Here is a 16,596-nt window from a genome sequence, read left to right on the forward strand (position 1 = left end):
CCAAATCCTTTGTTTCCACTTTCACCCTGGCAGTGTTCCATGAGATGAGTCAAAATTAAATGTGCATGTGCACTAGAGGTTACAAGCTGTGCAGTACAAGGAAGGGGGCTTCAGCCCTCAGTGAAATGAGTATAGGATGACTGTGTCCTCATCCTTCACAAATAAAGTGTGACTCACATCACTACTATCACCACCCTCACCAGACCATCAGCATTACTCTGCTGCTGCTACGTCACTTCAGTCGTGTTCGACTCTGTGCGACCCAATCCCTGGGATTCTCCAGGCAAGAACACTGGAGTGGGTTGCCATTTCCTTCTCCAATGCACAAAAGTGAAAAGTGAAAATGAAGTCGCTCAGTCATGTCCGACCCTTCGCGACCCCATGGACCGCAGCCCACCAGGCTCCTCCGTCCATGGGATTTTCCAGGCAAGAGTACTGGAGTGGGCTGCCATTGCCTTCTCCACAGCATTACTCTATTACTCTAATCCACCATGTGGCTGTGAAACTTTGTCCGGTATTCTACAGATGAACATTCTCATTTTGATGATTTTTTGGCTTTTTATTTTGATGCAAGCAAAATGCTATTAACATTTTATTGCTGACAATCCCACCAGTAACATCAGTAAGATGTTTACACCAGTAAGATAATTAGGTGGAGTTATGTCAGAGAAGTCAGGGGTTCCATTAGCTAAGGAGAATGCCCCATAAAAACTCAGTACATTTTAGAGCCTGCCTATAGAATGATTGGATTGTTAATTTTACAGGTCACTTGTTAGAGCATGGATAGTACATAATTGGTCTGTTCCAGAGATAGATTATTATGAGAGTAGGAAAAAAAAACTGTCTGTCTAATCAACTCTAATAAATTCATAAGATCACTTGCTATGTGAGCCTTGGTTTTCTCTTATTTTCCTAGCATTTGAGAAACTTTTGATCAATTATGTACATGACCTGTAATGAAATTTTCAAAAATGCAGTGAAGATTCCAGTTTAACAGTAATTTTCAAATTGTTCTGGATGTATGTGTTATTAACCTGGGAAAAGATTTTTTTCAGAAGGCAGAAAGGAGCTTGGTGGAGTCTTTTATACTGAAACTGTTCAAATCGTTGAAGCAGTTTTCCTGCTGAGTGAGTACTGGGCTCCGGATTCATCTCACTGTGGTTGCTTGTGCCTAGTTACATTCACTTATGCTCCAGGTGTATCGTCAGGAAAATTCTGTGTTCTGTCCACAGCTGTAGTTCAAATGTAACAGGTTTACAGAGGAAGAGGGGGAAGGTCATCATGCTCAAAGATGCAAGGAGACCTGGTGTATAGGGTTGACTGTGGCAAAGAGAAGGAAGTCAGTGCAATGAACTGGGCTTATCAATAAGACAAGCATTTTAGGAGAATGATATTTCTGGGTTTCTCTTAGCGGCTGACAACCCATTCAGTGTTAGCACCTGAAGAAATATGAATTGGCTTGGGGGAAGGTGTTGTGTGTGTGTGTGTGGCCCAAGAAAGTGTGGAATGATTCCAAAATACAAACATTAGACTCTGCTACACTTAGGACTCAAACTACCCTCACTGTTCAAACATGGACAGACAGGCCTCTTCTCACTTGACTGAGCGGTCATGTCACGTACATTTGGTAAGACTCACTGTTGGGCAACCATCAACATCAGGCACTGGGGAGATGAGTGGTCTGAGTGGACCCCAGAACAAAGAAGCTGAGGACATGGTGCGGGCAGGTGAGACACCACCTCGATGCTCCAGGAGAACTCTTTGTCCTGCTGGAGTGAACGGAGGACACAGAGCTGAGATCTAGGTGTCTGGTTTGTGGTAATCTATTAATAATTTCTGCCTGAACACTAGGAGCTCGTTTGGTAGCAAACCAAAGACTGAGTGTGTGTGTATGTGTACGTGTTAGTCATGCAGTCGTGTGTGACTCTTTGCCACCCCATGGACTGTAGCCTCTGTCCGTGGAATTCTTCAGGCAAAAATACTGGAATGGGTTTCCACTCCCTTCTCCAGGGGATCTTCTTGATCTTGGGATTGAACCCAGATCTCCTGCATTGCAGGCAGATTCTTTACCCTCTGACATCCAGATTACCGAATCTTAGTTAGAGATGCTTTGGCACCAATCTTGTAGTTGTGCAAAAAGGTGAAGTAATGTCTTTTCAAAATGATCCATCTATAAAATTGTTTAATCTTTACAATTTAATAGAAAAGCTTATGACAGATGGAATACTAAAACATTTTCCTCTTCTACTGTTAACTGAATTGAAAAGGCAACTTTATTTTTTATTTTTATGTATTTAATTTTTAAATATATTTTTATTGAAGTATAGTTGGCTTACAATTTTGTTAATTTCTGCTGTACAGCAAAGTGATTATAATATACGTGTGTGTGTGTGTGTGTGTGTGTGTGTGTATCTTCTTATATTCTTTTCCATTATGGTTTATCACAGCATACTGAATATAGTTCCCTGTGTTGTGCAGTTGGAACTTGCTTCTCCAGTCTGTATGTTACATCTGCTAACCCCAAGGGCTTCCACTTCTCAGGTGGCACTAGTGGTAAAGAATCCACCTGCCAATGCAGGAGATTTAAGAGACTAGGGTTGGGAAGATACCCTGGGGGCTGCATGGCAACCCACTCCAGTATACTTGCCTGGAATAAACCATGGACAGAGGAGCCTGGCAGGCTACAGTCCACAGGGCCGGAAAGAGGCGGATACAACTGAAGCGACTTAGCAACCCTAAACTCCCAGTTCATCCTTCCCCTACTCCCCTGCCCCAGCTCTGGCAACCACAAGGCTACTCTCTGTTTGCGAGTCTGTTTCTACTACCTAGATATATCCAGTTGTGTAATATTTTAGATTCCAAATATAAGTGATACCATATGATGTTTGTGTTTCTCTCTCAGACTTACTTTACTTACTGTGATCATCTCTAGTTCTATCCATGTTGCTGCAAATGACATTATAAAAGAAAACTTTCTAATGAAAATATGGAGGGACCTGAAAGATTATTCTTACTATTTAATTTCAAATCATTTCTGAGAATCATTCACAAAGTCTCAGTTTTTAAAAAATGGGGACATATTTTAGATGAATCATTATGTATTTGGAAAAAACAAGTGAAGGATGGGGAAGGGTTGTGGCAAGCTATTTAAATGGCTTTAAAGAAAATCCACAAAGCTTGCTGAAACACAAGTTAGAGCCCCAAGGTGATTTCATCTGGGCAAGTTATTTTTTCACTTGCTTATGTGAAACAATTTTATGGCCTTGATTATAAATGTCAGGCTTTTAAAAATTTTATCTGAAACATGACAGATTGCAATCATAAAATAGTTTCAGACTTCCATTTTATCATTTTATATAATATTTTTTAATTCTCATGACATGTTTATATTTGTGTGTGTGTGTGTGTGTGTGTGTGTGCATGTGTGTTTGTTAGACGTTCAGTCCTGTCCAACTCTTTGTGGACCCTATGGACTGTAGCCTGCCAGCATCCCCTGTCCATGGGATTTTGCCGGCAAGAATACTGGAGTGGGTTACCATTTGCTTCTCTAGGGGTTCTTCCTGACCCAGGGGTTGAACCCAGGTTTTCTGCATTGCAGGTGGATTCTTTACCACTGAGTCACCCGGCCTTCCCTGTCATACATGTGTATACATACATACACATACACATTAATATATTGGGGTGAATTAAATTCTTTCTGAAATTTACTAAAAAGTATCTAGTTGATAATAAATATTAAAGATAAAACAAAAAACTATATACAACAAAAATGAACAGTGCAACTTAAGAAAATATGATTGTTTTATCTATAGACATTTAATAAGATTGCGCCAAATATATCTTGACAATAACTCAGAAATGAACTGAGGAATAAATGAATGAACAAGAAAAAATAGAATAATAACCAAACTTTGGAAAATCGTATGGTAAAATGTGTCTACTTTAAGCACAATTTTTTAAAAAGGCAAAGCAACAATGTTCCCTCTTTGTGTGTGTGTACATGCCTGGTAAATTGCTTCAGTCATGCCCGACTCTTTGCAACCCTATGGACTGTAGCCCACCAGGCTCCTCTGTCCATGGGGATTCTTCAGGCAAGAACACAAGAGTGGGTTGCCATGCTCTCCTCCAAGGGATCTTACTGACTCAGGAATCAAACCCAAATCTTTTATCTCTTATGTTTCCTAGATTGGCAGGCAGGATCTTTACCACAAGTGCCACCTGGGAAGTCCCATTCCCTCTTTATTAGGCAGGAAGTGAAAATCAGATTGATGATAATGTATTTCAAGCATCAAAACTTCTGCCTATAAGACAGATACTAGCAGTGAGAGGCAACTGTTTTTGCATGCCTACCATGTGGCCACAGATCACTGAACAGTTGGATATAGAGATGAGAGATGACTAGATGGAGGGACCAAGGCATAGACTCGGACTCCAAGGTGCCATGGAGCAAAGCCTGGCTCCATGCTAACTGGCCATGGAATGGTGGGCAGTCCCTAGTTCCTCTGTCCCTGGGTTCCCTGAGGACAGGATAATTAGTCAGCTCCAGGCCACGATCACAGACACCAGGCCTGTGTCTGTATCATCAGATACATTTAGGTGATAGAAAAATAAGTGAGAAAAATCTTCAAGTGGACAAACTAGGTACAAATCTGTGATTTCTGTTGGGAGTCCATCATTGCCTTCCAGCTTTAAAAATTGCATCCTGGAAGAAAACATTGGGACTCAATTCAGTCAGTGATGGGTCAGTAGTTTACCCAGGCATCCATCACTCTCAGGGAAATAAGAGTTTCAGCATGTCCCTCAAATTTGGTCCATGATAGCAGTGCTTAGAGAATTGGAAGTACTCCTAACTAACCTGGTGAGCCTGTAGCATCTACACACAGGAATCTGCTGCCCACACTGGCCAGCCACTCATCTCCTTTCTATTCTGCATATAGACATGTGCTTTAATTTTTCTGTGGTTTACTTCCTACAAAAAAACATTTGGTAGTATTAGTAAATCTGCTTTAATTATCATCAGTGAAGCCAAATACATGATTGGGGTTTACAGTATTCAGGAGGCAGCTTTTCTAGCCCTAAGTGAGAGCGAAACATGCTGAGCACTTAAACAGGGCCTGGGGTCTGTGATGTGCACCTGGCGCCTGCGATGCGAGCCTGGCGTCTGTGATCGTGACCTGGCGCTGACTAATTATCCTGTCCTCAGGGAACCCAGGGACAGAGGAACTAGGGACTACCCACCATTCCATGGCCAGTTAGCATGGAGCCAGGCTTTGCTCCATGGCACCTTGGAATTCCGAGTCTATGCCTTGGTCCCTCCATTTAGTCATCTCTCATCTCTATATCCAACTGTTCAGTGATCTGTGGCCACATGGTAGGCATGCAAAAACAGTTGCCTATTTCATGAATGTGAATATTTCATGTATAATTTGTTAGATTGCTTAAGAAAAAAACAAAACGTCCTACCACAAGGGAAATATACATTTTGCACATAACCCCCAGCCATTCATTGTAAGCATACACTCCTACGTGTTTCCCCTTTTTCAGTCTTCTTCTTTCTCCAGCCGATTTTAGGGAAGGGACCATATCTGACACTGACCCTTCCCCAGGCTTGTCGTCCGGTTTTGTGAACAATGCGCAGCTCGGTGAACACTGCTCTGCTGACATCTTGTTGACAGGCCCGTAAATCTTCAGAAACCAGTTATGCCTGTTTAAGCGCAGGTGTTCAACAGGTCATAAAAACATCTCCCTGAAGCGCTATTTTTCCTAGATGCTGGCCCTTAGGGACTTTCAGGTAGTTCTGCCTAGTACGTTACTTAGAGGGGCATTGTTCTGTTTCTTGTTTATGGTGCTTCTATGTACTGTCAGACCTGACGGTAGAGAACCAGCTCCTGGTTCTCGGTGCCGGTAAGCTCCTCCTCAGAGATGGCTGTGCTGGCCCTTTTGGTCGGTGGTTTGCAGCTTTCTGTCAGAAGGGGCCCTCACATCCGTGCCGCCATTTTAACCTTCCTCTGTGGTGGCCACGCCCCCGTCTCCCAGGATGCCGTGCACTGCCCTTTGCCTGCGCTATTCCCCGGACTACCGTTTCACCCTTCGGAACGCTCTCATTATGCCCTGACTCCTCAGGAGACCGCATCTGTGAACAGCTCTCCTCTCAGCTGCTAGCTGTGAGCCGCTTTCATGCCTTCCACTTCAAAGAGGTATCTTGTCAAGTTCGTTGCTCTGAGGTCTCTTGATGTTTTCTTCTTTCCAGACCTCTTCTTTCTCTAAGCTCGCTTACTCTCCACACCTCTTCACCTGCTTCCTCCCTGCTTACAGGCGGGACAAACATACACAGACTTACAGGAAAAAGTGAAAATAATAAAAGACAAGTGATTGAAGTTTTCTTTTTTTACTTTTATATATATATATATATATATATATATATATATATATATATATATATGTACAAGCACATTTTTCAACCTAAGCTCCAAGAAGTTAGCAAATAGAACAAAATTGAACAGTCTCACATAAGTAACTGACCTTCAGTAACTTTTGAAAGGGAAGATTTCATGACTTCATATTTTAGTTTTGATTCCTAGTAAAGAAGTGAATAAGCATTTCTATAGCCGACTTTCAGATTTTCTATGTGATTAAATATAGTCTAGCATTCTATTTATAATACTGTATGAAAACTCAGGATAAATTATGTGACTTTAGAATTGCCAAATGTTATTGTTTTCTGTGTCCTTGTGTCTCTAAAAGAATAATTTGGACAGGCTAGAAGGTAAACCAGAGTGGGTAAAATTTAGGGGAAAACAAGAGTATTTATTCCACAGTGATGAAATATAGCCACACTACACTTTAGTAATTCAGAATGGAAGGAGTTTAAAGAGGATTAAAATGATGTCCACAGGACTTTTGTTGATAGCAACATAAAACAGAAAGAAGCAAACGGTTTTGTACTTCATGTTGCCTGCTGGATTCTGTCACAAAATAGGTGTAGTTTATATTTCAGTTACGCATGGCTAGTGGGCTTCAACGCTGGATGTAGGTTTGGCCATTCTGCAGCACTATCTCAGATCAGTTAAGTTCAGCCACTCAGTTGTGTCCAATGCTGCGACTCCATGGACTGCAGCATGCCATGCTTTCCTTTCCATCACTGACTCCCAAGGCATGCTCAAACTTGTGTCCATCGAGGCGGTAATGCCATCCAGCCGTCTCATCTTCTGTCGTCCACTTTTCCTCCTGCCTTCAATCTTTCCCAGCATCAAAATATTTTCCAATGAGTCAGCATTTCCCATCAGGTGGCCAAAATATTGGAGCTTCAGCTTCAGTCCTTCCAGTGAATATTCAGGACTGATTTCCTTTAGGTTTGATCTTCTTGCAGGCCAAGGGACTCTCAAGAGTCTTCCCCAACACCACTGTTCAAACGCATCAATTCTTCGGTGCTTAACTTTCTTTATGGTCCAACTCTCACATCTGTACATGACTACTGGAAAAACCATTGCTTTGACTAGACAGACCTTTGTTGGTAAAGTAATGTCTTTCCTTTTTAACATGCTGTGTAGGTTGGTCATAGCTTTTCTTCCAAGGAGGAAGCCACTTTTAATTTTATGGATGCAGTCACCATCTGCAGTGATTTTGGAGTCAAAGAAAATAAAGTCTGTCACTCTTTCCATTGTTTCACCATCTATTTGCCATGAAGGAATTGAACAGGATGCTGTGATCTTAGTTTTTTGAATGTTGAGTTTTAAGCCAGCTTTTTCACTCTCCTCTATCACTTTCATCAAAAGGCTCTTTAGTTCTTCTTCACTTTCTGCAATAAGGGTGGTGTCATCTGCATATCTAAGGTTATTGATATTTCTCCCACGAATCTTGATTCCAGCTTGTGCTTCATCCAGCCTGGTATTTTTCATGATGCACTCTGCATATAAGTTAAATAAGCAGGGTGACAATATACAGTCTTGATGTATTCCTTTCCCTATTTAGAACCAGTCTGTTGTTTCATGTCTGGTTCTAACTGTTGCTTCTTGACTGCATACATATTTCTCAGGAGGCAGGTAAGATGGTCTGATATTCCCGTCTCTTGAAAAATTTTCCATAGTTTGTGGTGGTCCACACAGTCAAAGGCTTTGGCATAGTCAATAAAGCAGAAGTAGATGCTTTTCTGGAACTATCTTGCTTTCCCTATGATCCAATGGATGTTGTCAATTTGATCTCTGGTTCCTCTACCTTTTCTAAATCCGACTTGAACATCTGAAAGTTCATGGTTCATGTAGTTTTGAAGTCTGGCTTGGAGAATTTTAAGTGTTACTTTGCTGGTGTATGAGATGAGTGCAACTGTGTGGTAATTTGAAATTTCTTTGGCTTTGTTTTTCTTTGTGATTGGAATGAAAACTGACCTTTTCCAGTGCTGTGGCCACTGCTGAGTTTCCCAAATTTGCTGGCATATCAAGTGCAGCACTTTAACAGCATATTTTTTTAGGATTTGAAATAGTTCAACTGGAATTCCATCACCTCCACTAGCTTTGTTCATAGTGATGTTTCTGAAGGCTCACATCATTCCAGGATGTCTGGCTCTAGGTGAGTGATCACACCATCATGGTTATCTGGGTCATGAAGATCTTTTTGTATAGTTATTCTTACCACCTCTTCTTGATGTCTTATGCTTTTGTTAGGTCCACACCATTTCTGTCCTTTATTGTGCCCATCTTTGCATGAAATGTTCCCTTTGTATCTCTAATTTTCTTGAAGAGATCTCTAGTCTTTCCCATTCTATGAATTGTTGAGCTGTCTCATTCAATACTAATTTGAAAAATATTGACTTGATCCCTGGTGCTGCAGATACTCTAGGTGCTGTGGTGGGTCGTGTGCATGTGGTTGAGTGCAATGGTCAGGAGCATGGGCACTGGGGTAACAATATCAAGCTTCAGTTCCTCTGTCATGCGATTGAGCTCTGTGATCTTGAACAGTTTGCTTTACTTCTCTGAGCCTCATGCAGAAAATGAAAATAACATCTCAGCCTCTTCTTTGGGTGTTCTCTTCTGTCTCGGGATAGTGGGAGCCTACCTTTCCCTGGTGCTTCAGTCAATAAAGAATCTCTGTGCAGTGCCAGAGACCCAGGTTCAATCCCTGGGTCAGGAAGATCTCCTGCAGAAGGAAATGGCAACCCACTCCTGTGTTCTTGCCTGGGAAATTCCATCAGTGGAAAATCCTGGCAGGCTTGCATCGGGTTGCCAGAGTTAGATATAACTTGGTGACTAAACTACCACCACCACGTCTTCCTGGCCACACCTCTGGCTGCCTGGAGCTCTCAGTAGAGGCTCTTTTCTTGAGCACAGCCCCTTGACCCCATCACCTGCAGGCAAGAGGGTGTCCCCACCATCTTTGAGGGTGTTCTCCCATCTCTGTCCCTAAACACCTCTAGGCTTGAATGCCTTGCTGGATGAGAAGAGTGCCCATCACCTTGCTCGTGGGACTCACCCATACACTCTGCTTACTCCTCGATGCTGCTCCTCCTGACTCATTGTTGCTCTCCTGTCACCACACACATTCAAGGTGGTGATTTCCAGTAGCTATGTAGGTGATCCTGTCAATGCTCTGGATTTAGTGTGCAGATAAATCTTGTTTCCAGTCTGGCCTCATCTACTCGTTCTGTAACCACACTCTAACCTGCACTGCAGGATATTCTAGTATCCATTAACCACACATCGTGACTATTAGAATTTTAAAAATTAGGACTGCAGTCTCTCAGTTGCACAGGTCACATTTCAAGTGCTTGGAAGGCACGTGTGGCTCTTGGTCTCCATATTGGACAGCTCAGATTATCCCCATCAGTAGTGTCTATGTGTCAATCCCAATCTCCCAATTCTTTGCACCACTTCCTTTCCCCATTGGTATCCAGGTATTTGTTCTCTACATCTGTCATTCTATATCTGTTTAACAGATAACTGATGTGAACATTAGGAGGGGGAGATAGAGGATGACACGGTTGGATGGCAAACAGACTTGAGTCTGAGCAAACTCCGGGAGATGGTGAAGGACAGGGAAGCCTGGCGCGCTGCAGCCCATGGAGTCAGTCAGATGTGACTTAGTGACTGAACAACAGCAGTGAGAACACACTCTAGAGCTCGGCGAGCTCTGCTCGGTGCTCTGCGGGGACCTGACTGGGGAGAAAGGCCGGCACGTGTGTGTATGTGCGGCTGATTTGTTTCGCTGTACGGGAGAAGCTAGCACGACGTTGTAAAGCAACCATATGCCAATAAAAATGATTAAAAAATCCCCATCATCCCAGAAAGTTTTACTGGATAACCCTGCCTTCGAGACACTTTCAGTATCTATAACTGAAATTCCTCCATCGTCTCAGGTTCATAATTTCCACTTTCTGACCCTTACTTTCTGCATTTCCAGCTCACTGCCTCTAGTTGGTTGACTCAATCTTGGACACCTCCTGGACATATGATTTATCAGCCCCAGCCTTTGTTCATCCTCTTCATCCTTTTCATGCTCTTACTAGTCTGTTAAAGCTGCTTGAATGCTGTGATGAAATTTTATGATCCCTGTCTTGCTTCCCCCTTCAGCTCCCTGGCCCCTCACTTACTTCTTTATAGTCTCCTGGCTAAAATACTGTTTTTGTTAAATCAAATTACCGGACCTGTTCTATACCACAGAAGCTGTAAGTGTCTGAATAATATTCCATCATGCTGCCTGGCCTAACTCTGTACCATGACCTCTAATTTCAAGAGATAGGTACTTGGGACTGGATAATGTATACTGATTGATAGATCACCTGCTTTGGTATTTTTCAAACTGTGGTTAGCTCATTCAATATGATTTCACTTAAATATTCCACTTCTCTGTTTTCAAGTTTCTGTTTAGTTCTCTTGAATGTCTTCTACTTTTCTGTGGAGATTTCCCATCTGTTCATACTTGTCTATATTTTCCCTCAGATCATTTGTAATCACTCTTTTAAAGTTCTTATCTACTAACTGTGACATCTGAACCACCTCAGAGTCTGTTTTAATTGTATGCTTTTTTCTCCCTTGAGTATACATTAAGTTTTCTAGATTTTTTTTTTTTTTTTTGCATGCTAAGTCGTTGTAACTATGTTAGATAATGTGAGTGACATATTGAATCTAGATGATCTTTTCTTCATTTTTAGGTTGTTGATTTTTGTTGTGGATGGTAGTGGAATTCTACAAACATTTTGGAACCTGACATACTTAGCTTTGTTTTTGTTGATTCAGCTCTCGGTTGTCTTTATCCCATTTTACCTTTTCAATTTCAATAAGACTGGTTTGTTTGTGTCTAGCTCCACTTCCAATAAAAGAAACCAGGGCAGTGTAGAACTCACCAAATGTGTGAGAATCATCATACTTTAAAGATCTTTAGCCAATGCCTGATATATTGTAGGCGTTTATAGTTCATGGTATATTTTCTTCAGTGTTATAATTGTTTAGAACTGTGGACCAAGCCTAGTATCAGTAATTTTGTCATGGATGAAAATGGAATTCTGTCCCCCTTGCTTTTCATTTTGAAATGCTTCATTTTGCAAATATATATATATATATATTTTTTTTTTACACAAACATAAAATGTAGTGTACACCTTACTGTTTAATAGGAAAGAAACCTCTGATGAAACTTCTACATAGATCAGCAAATAGAACATTTTCACCACTGCAGAAATGTGTCCCCAAACCTGACATTCACAATCTAAATCCCATTCTTCTTCTCTGAGTGTAATCACTCCTTTTATTTTCTTTATATTTTTACTGTCTCAGTGGATATTGCTAAAGACTGAGATTTAGTTTTGTGTGTTTGTGCACTCTATAAATGTAATAATACTGACAGTAAATGTGCTTTTATGACTAGCTTTTCTTTCTTTGACATTATGCTTAGAGATTTACCCAGGTCTCTGGATGGAAGTATAATTCATTCATGTTTATTCATTTCACTCTTTAACTCACTCAGATCAGTCTTTTTCCATACCATTTCACCTAAACTGTTCTTTTCAAGGTTACCTATGACTTCCACCAAGGTTGGACAATTTCTTGTCTCAATTTGTAGACCCTCTACACTTCCTCCCTCCTCCTCCTTCCCTCCATCTCCAGCTTATTCATCCTTCTTACAGACGGGTCCTTAAGCAACTAAGAGAGCATGTGTGCAGACAGTGAAGTTTTGTGGGAACCATGGAATAGACTTGTATGTGCACATACAAGGCAGTGAATGTATCTACTATGTGCTATGCTCAGTCGCTCAGTCATGTCCAGCTCTTTGTGACCCCATGGACTGTAGCCCACCAGACTCCTCCATCCACAGGATTTTCCAGGCAAGAGTACTGGAATGTGTTGCCATTTCCTTTTCCAGGGGATTTTCTCAACCCAAGGATCAAACCGGTGTCTCCAGGGTCTCCTGCATTGGCAGTTGGATTCTTTACCACTGAGCCATCTGAGAAGCCATGTGTCTTCTATAGATATTCTGAGACATGTAGGAATCTTCCATTTAGACACCGGAGAACCATATAAAAATAAGTAATTATTGCTGTCTGTAAAATGGATTCTTGGGTGAAAAGAATGGAAAAAGAATCTGTCTCACCTGTACAAAAGTTAATCAGAAAGACTATCTCTGGCCAAATCGGCTCAGCAAAATAGCAGTTTAGACATGAAATGATGAAAGACTTCAGGGATGTGGGTATTTTTCAACATGTTCACAATTCTGGAACTTCTTATATCTTTTATTATAGTAGAAATTGATCATCTGGGAAAGGCATTAAATGGCAAAATTCTTTCTTTTATTGCTGGGAAAGATCTACTTCTTTAATTTCCTTGAATGTTAAACTACCTTTGAAATCTTAAATGCTGAAGCTTATTTTTTAAATTATCCAAAAGGGTCTTATTCTTATTCTCTTTTTACTCATTAGTCTGGGAATTGCCACTATTCTGGGATCTCTCTGACATTTCTGTATTAGAGACAAACCCAAGAGCCAATTTACTTGCTAGTGGTGAGTGAAGACACCAGGAAGCCAGATGGTTTTACATTAGGCTTGGGGTTGGTGCTCAGAATCACCACTTAGATGCAAGAACTACCTTCCAGGTCCTATAGCTATTCTACTCTCTGAATATTAGGCAACATGACCACTTTTTCTTAAATTACCTAGATAAATTTTCTTTTCTAGTAGGTACCCTGACTATATTACTTATCCTGTTAACTGTTCAAAACTCTTTGTTAGATGAATTGAGAAGAAATGTTTTCTACTTGCAGTGGTTTTGCCATATGTAATTATGTACTCTTGAAAATATATCAATTAAAAAAATCTTTAGGATTTCCTCTCTCCTCTAATGCTATTAATTAAGATTAGTATGTTTTCAAAGTCTGACAAACCCTGTAAATGTGAGAAGACAGTGACTCCACATCGCTGGGATACATGAAATGGTCCTGGGATGTCTACACTTGTATGAAATGCACTATGAACTCCTGTGTTCCCGCCTCATGTTGGATTTCAGTGCCTCTGGAAAATATAATGGTCTAGTTCTATTCGTATATCAGGGTCTGCTTTGCAATCACTGGACAGCCAAAACAGCTGTAGATATACTGTGTTTCCATTGAACATTTTACATGTCTGTTTTCATCAGTTCCATTTGATTTAGAGGAATGACACTCCAGCATCCATCGCAGGAGGGGTTGTAAGGTTATTGATATGTGCAGACACTGCATAGGAAGGTAGACTTGGAACAACCTGTCAAAGAAACACTGGTGAAAAGACAGTTTATTCTTTGGGAATAATCTGATAGTCCAAGGACAGAAAAACATGTCATGCAGCTGTAAAGGGTGATCAAAGCCTGAATGAAGGTGAGTAGGTAGAAACTTAAAAAGCCTTCTACCTTCAAAACTCCCTGATGCCAGTATTGTGTAGTAGTGATTCTGTATGTATGTGCATATGTGTGTGCACACACCAGTAGTTATATCTCTGTGGACTTAAAAAATTTTGCCCAGAAATACAACCACCATGCATAAGAATAGCTGAGAAGATAAACTAATCCATTGCCTGGTTTTGCCATAGCTTTATAATAGGATATTTTCTTCCAAGGGGTTTCATAGGGATGAGAATCAAAAAATTTCCAAAGTTAAGTATGAGAGTGACAGATTTCAGTGCCTGAAATCTCCTTGTGACTTCATTAGTTCAGGGGAATCCCAAATTCATTCCCAGCGGTTATGCTCCCATCCTTGCATCTAGTGTGATTTTTAATCATTGGAGTTTAACCAGTGTGAAGTGCTGCATCATAATCTCAGCATACTCTTCAAAGTGAGATGGATTATGCCTCCTTTATGATATGATCTTCTTTCTTACGCCTGAACTGTGGATGTGATGTTCAGAGCTCCAACAGCAATCGTGAAGACATGTTTCATTGTAAGAATGAAAGCCATGTGAAGAGAACTGAGGAGATGTGTGGGGGAGCCCAGGTCTGGGTGAATGTGTTGGTTCTGGGCCTACTAAGGACAGTCAATCAATATGTACCTTTTTTTAAGGATGCAGTAACATAGGCCAGTAATTTGGGGGGAGCAGTTACTCTTTTTAACAGTCAAATCTGATCCAAAATTATATATGTTGCATAGGAAAAGACTTCATAATAAATGCAGGGAAGACTTTGGTCAGTGGAGAGATTGGACATTTATATAACATATTTATATATATTTATAAAGTAACTTTGGTACTCCTTTCAGTATTAGGACAGAAGTCAGTAGTCTTCAGTTTTTCAAATTATGTTTAAAGTATTTATTCTTACAAGACTGCCTGATTGCTGAGACACTTTTGCTTTAGGCTACCTGTGTATTTGTGCGTGTGCACAAGGTGAGTAGGGAGTAGATATGAGCTATTCTTACTCTGTGATCGACATGCTATGGCAAACTGTCAAACTATTTTTTAAAAATATTTCATCATAAATTAAAAACCTGCACTATTTTTTCTAAGTTCAATTAAGGAACTACAGTGGAATGTGTAGTGTTTAGATATTGGCTTGCTCTTAATTAGATATGTTCACAAATCATTCCTTTGAGTTGAAATAGATGCTGAGTCCTAAAATCAAACTGAATTGCAGATTTTTCTGCTACTATTAATTATTCATTCTGCTTCTGACTGGGTTAGCTATATGTGCATGCTGAGGTTTGTATAACTTATCTATAACTGCTGTTGTCATGGGTGCTGCCCCTGCCTGTAATAGATATAGTAGGTATATGTGTGTATACACATGTATGTGTGTATGTACTAATGTATGTATGTTATGGCATATGTATATATGTACATACATACATGGGGATGCCTCAAACATGACAAGCTTGTGTTTATGTGTGTGTGTGTATATCCCCTATATACAGCTGCATATTTACCTGTCCTGACGTTTTCTCTTGTCTTATCAATACTCACTTTTACCATGAGGTTGCCTCTCATGGTAAGCTTCCCTTTCTGGTATCAGCTGATAACCGAGGAAAGAGAAAGCAGAATGCTCAATTTCCCAGTGCTTGATACTCTTTTCTCTATCCTGTAGCACTTACCGTGATCCACACACTCTATGTTTTGTGTATTTCACCTGCTTTCTCACTAGATTATAAATCCTGTGAAGGTGCCAAACTTTTTTCTCTTTTGTTCATGGTTTTATCTCCAACATCTAGAGTAATACCTGCTGCCTTCTAAGCATTAAGTAATATTTGTTGAATGAATGGATTAGCTCTAGTTACTGGTATATAGTTACTAGTGGAAACGTCTTTTTAATAAAATATAATTTTAGAATTGAGGTCTGGGAGATTTTCAAATTGCCCACCTGGTCAGTGTCATCAGATAATAACCTTTTATAGGAGGCCTTATCCTCAGGGTAGATTCTTTTGGACATCCTTTCCTTTTTATATTTCCCACATCATTTGGGAGGAGACTGTTATGTGCTTAATTATTCAAACTTCCAAATTGTTTGGGGAATAATAAAGTATAAATGATGTCTACCTGATGCAAAGAACTGACTCTTTGGAAAAGACCCTGATGCTGGGAAAGATTGAGGGCAGGAGGAGAAGGGGACGACAGAGGATGAGATGGATGGATGGCATCATCAACTCAATGGGCACGAGTTTGAGTAAGCTCCAGGAGTAGGTGATGGACAGGGAGGCCTGGCATGCTGCAGTTCATGGGGCTGCAAAGAGTCGGATATGACTGAGCGACTGAACTGAACTGAAAGGATGTCTGAAAGAAATTACCAATTAGAAAGAGGCCACTTCTGAAATGATATTATCTATGACTGTTTGAGGTGGAGGCACCTTGACAGGACATACTGACACTTTTACTGATAGGAAGGTGAGTTGCCTAGGGTAAACCCAGAGCCCAGCTTCCCTGGGAAGCCAGCAAGCATCGCTGGAGCCAAAGACTTGATTGCATTCTTAAATTCAAGAGTGCTATGACCTTGAGCAAATTACATAACACAACTTAGCTTCAACAATGATCAAACACCTTATGGGGTAGACGTGAATAAAACCTGGACATATTTAATGGTGTTTGCTGTTATTCATGCCTCATGCTATTTTCATTTCATGTTTCTGAGTGTTAGTTGCTAAGTATTTTCTTGGATGAAAT

This window comes from Muntiacus reevesi, chromosome 17, assembly GCF_963930625.1.
Source record: "Muntiacus reevesi chromosome 17, mMunRee1.1, whole genome shotgun sequence".
NCBI lineage: Eukaryota > Metazoa > Chordata > Mammalia > Artiodactyla > Cervidae > Muntiacus > Muntiacus reevesi.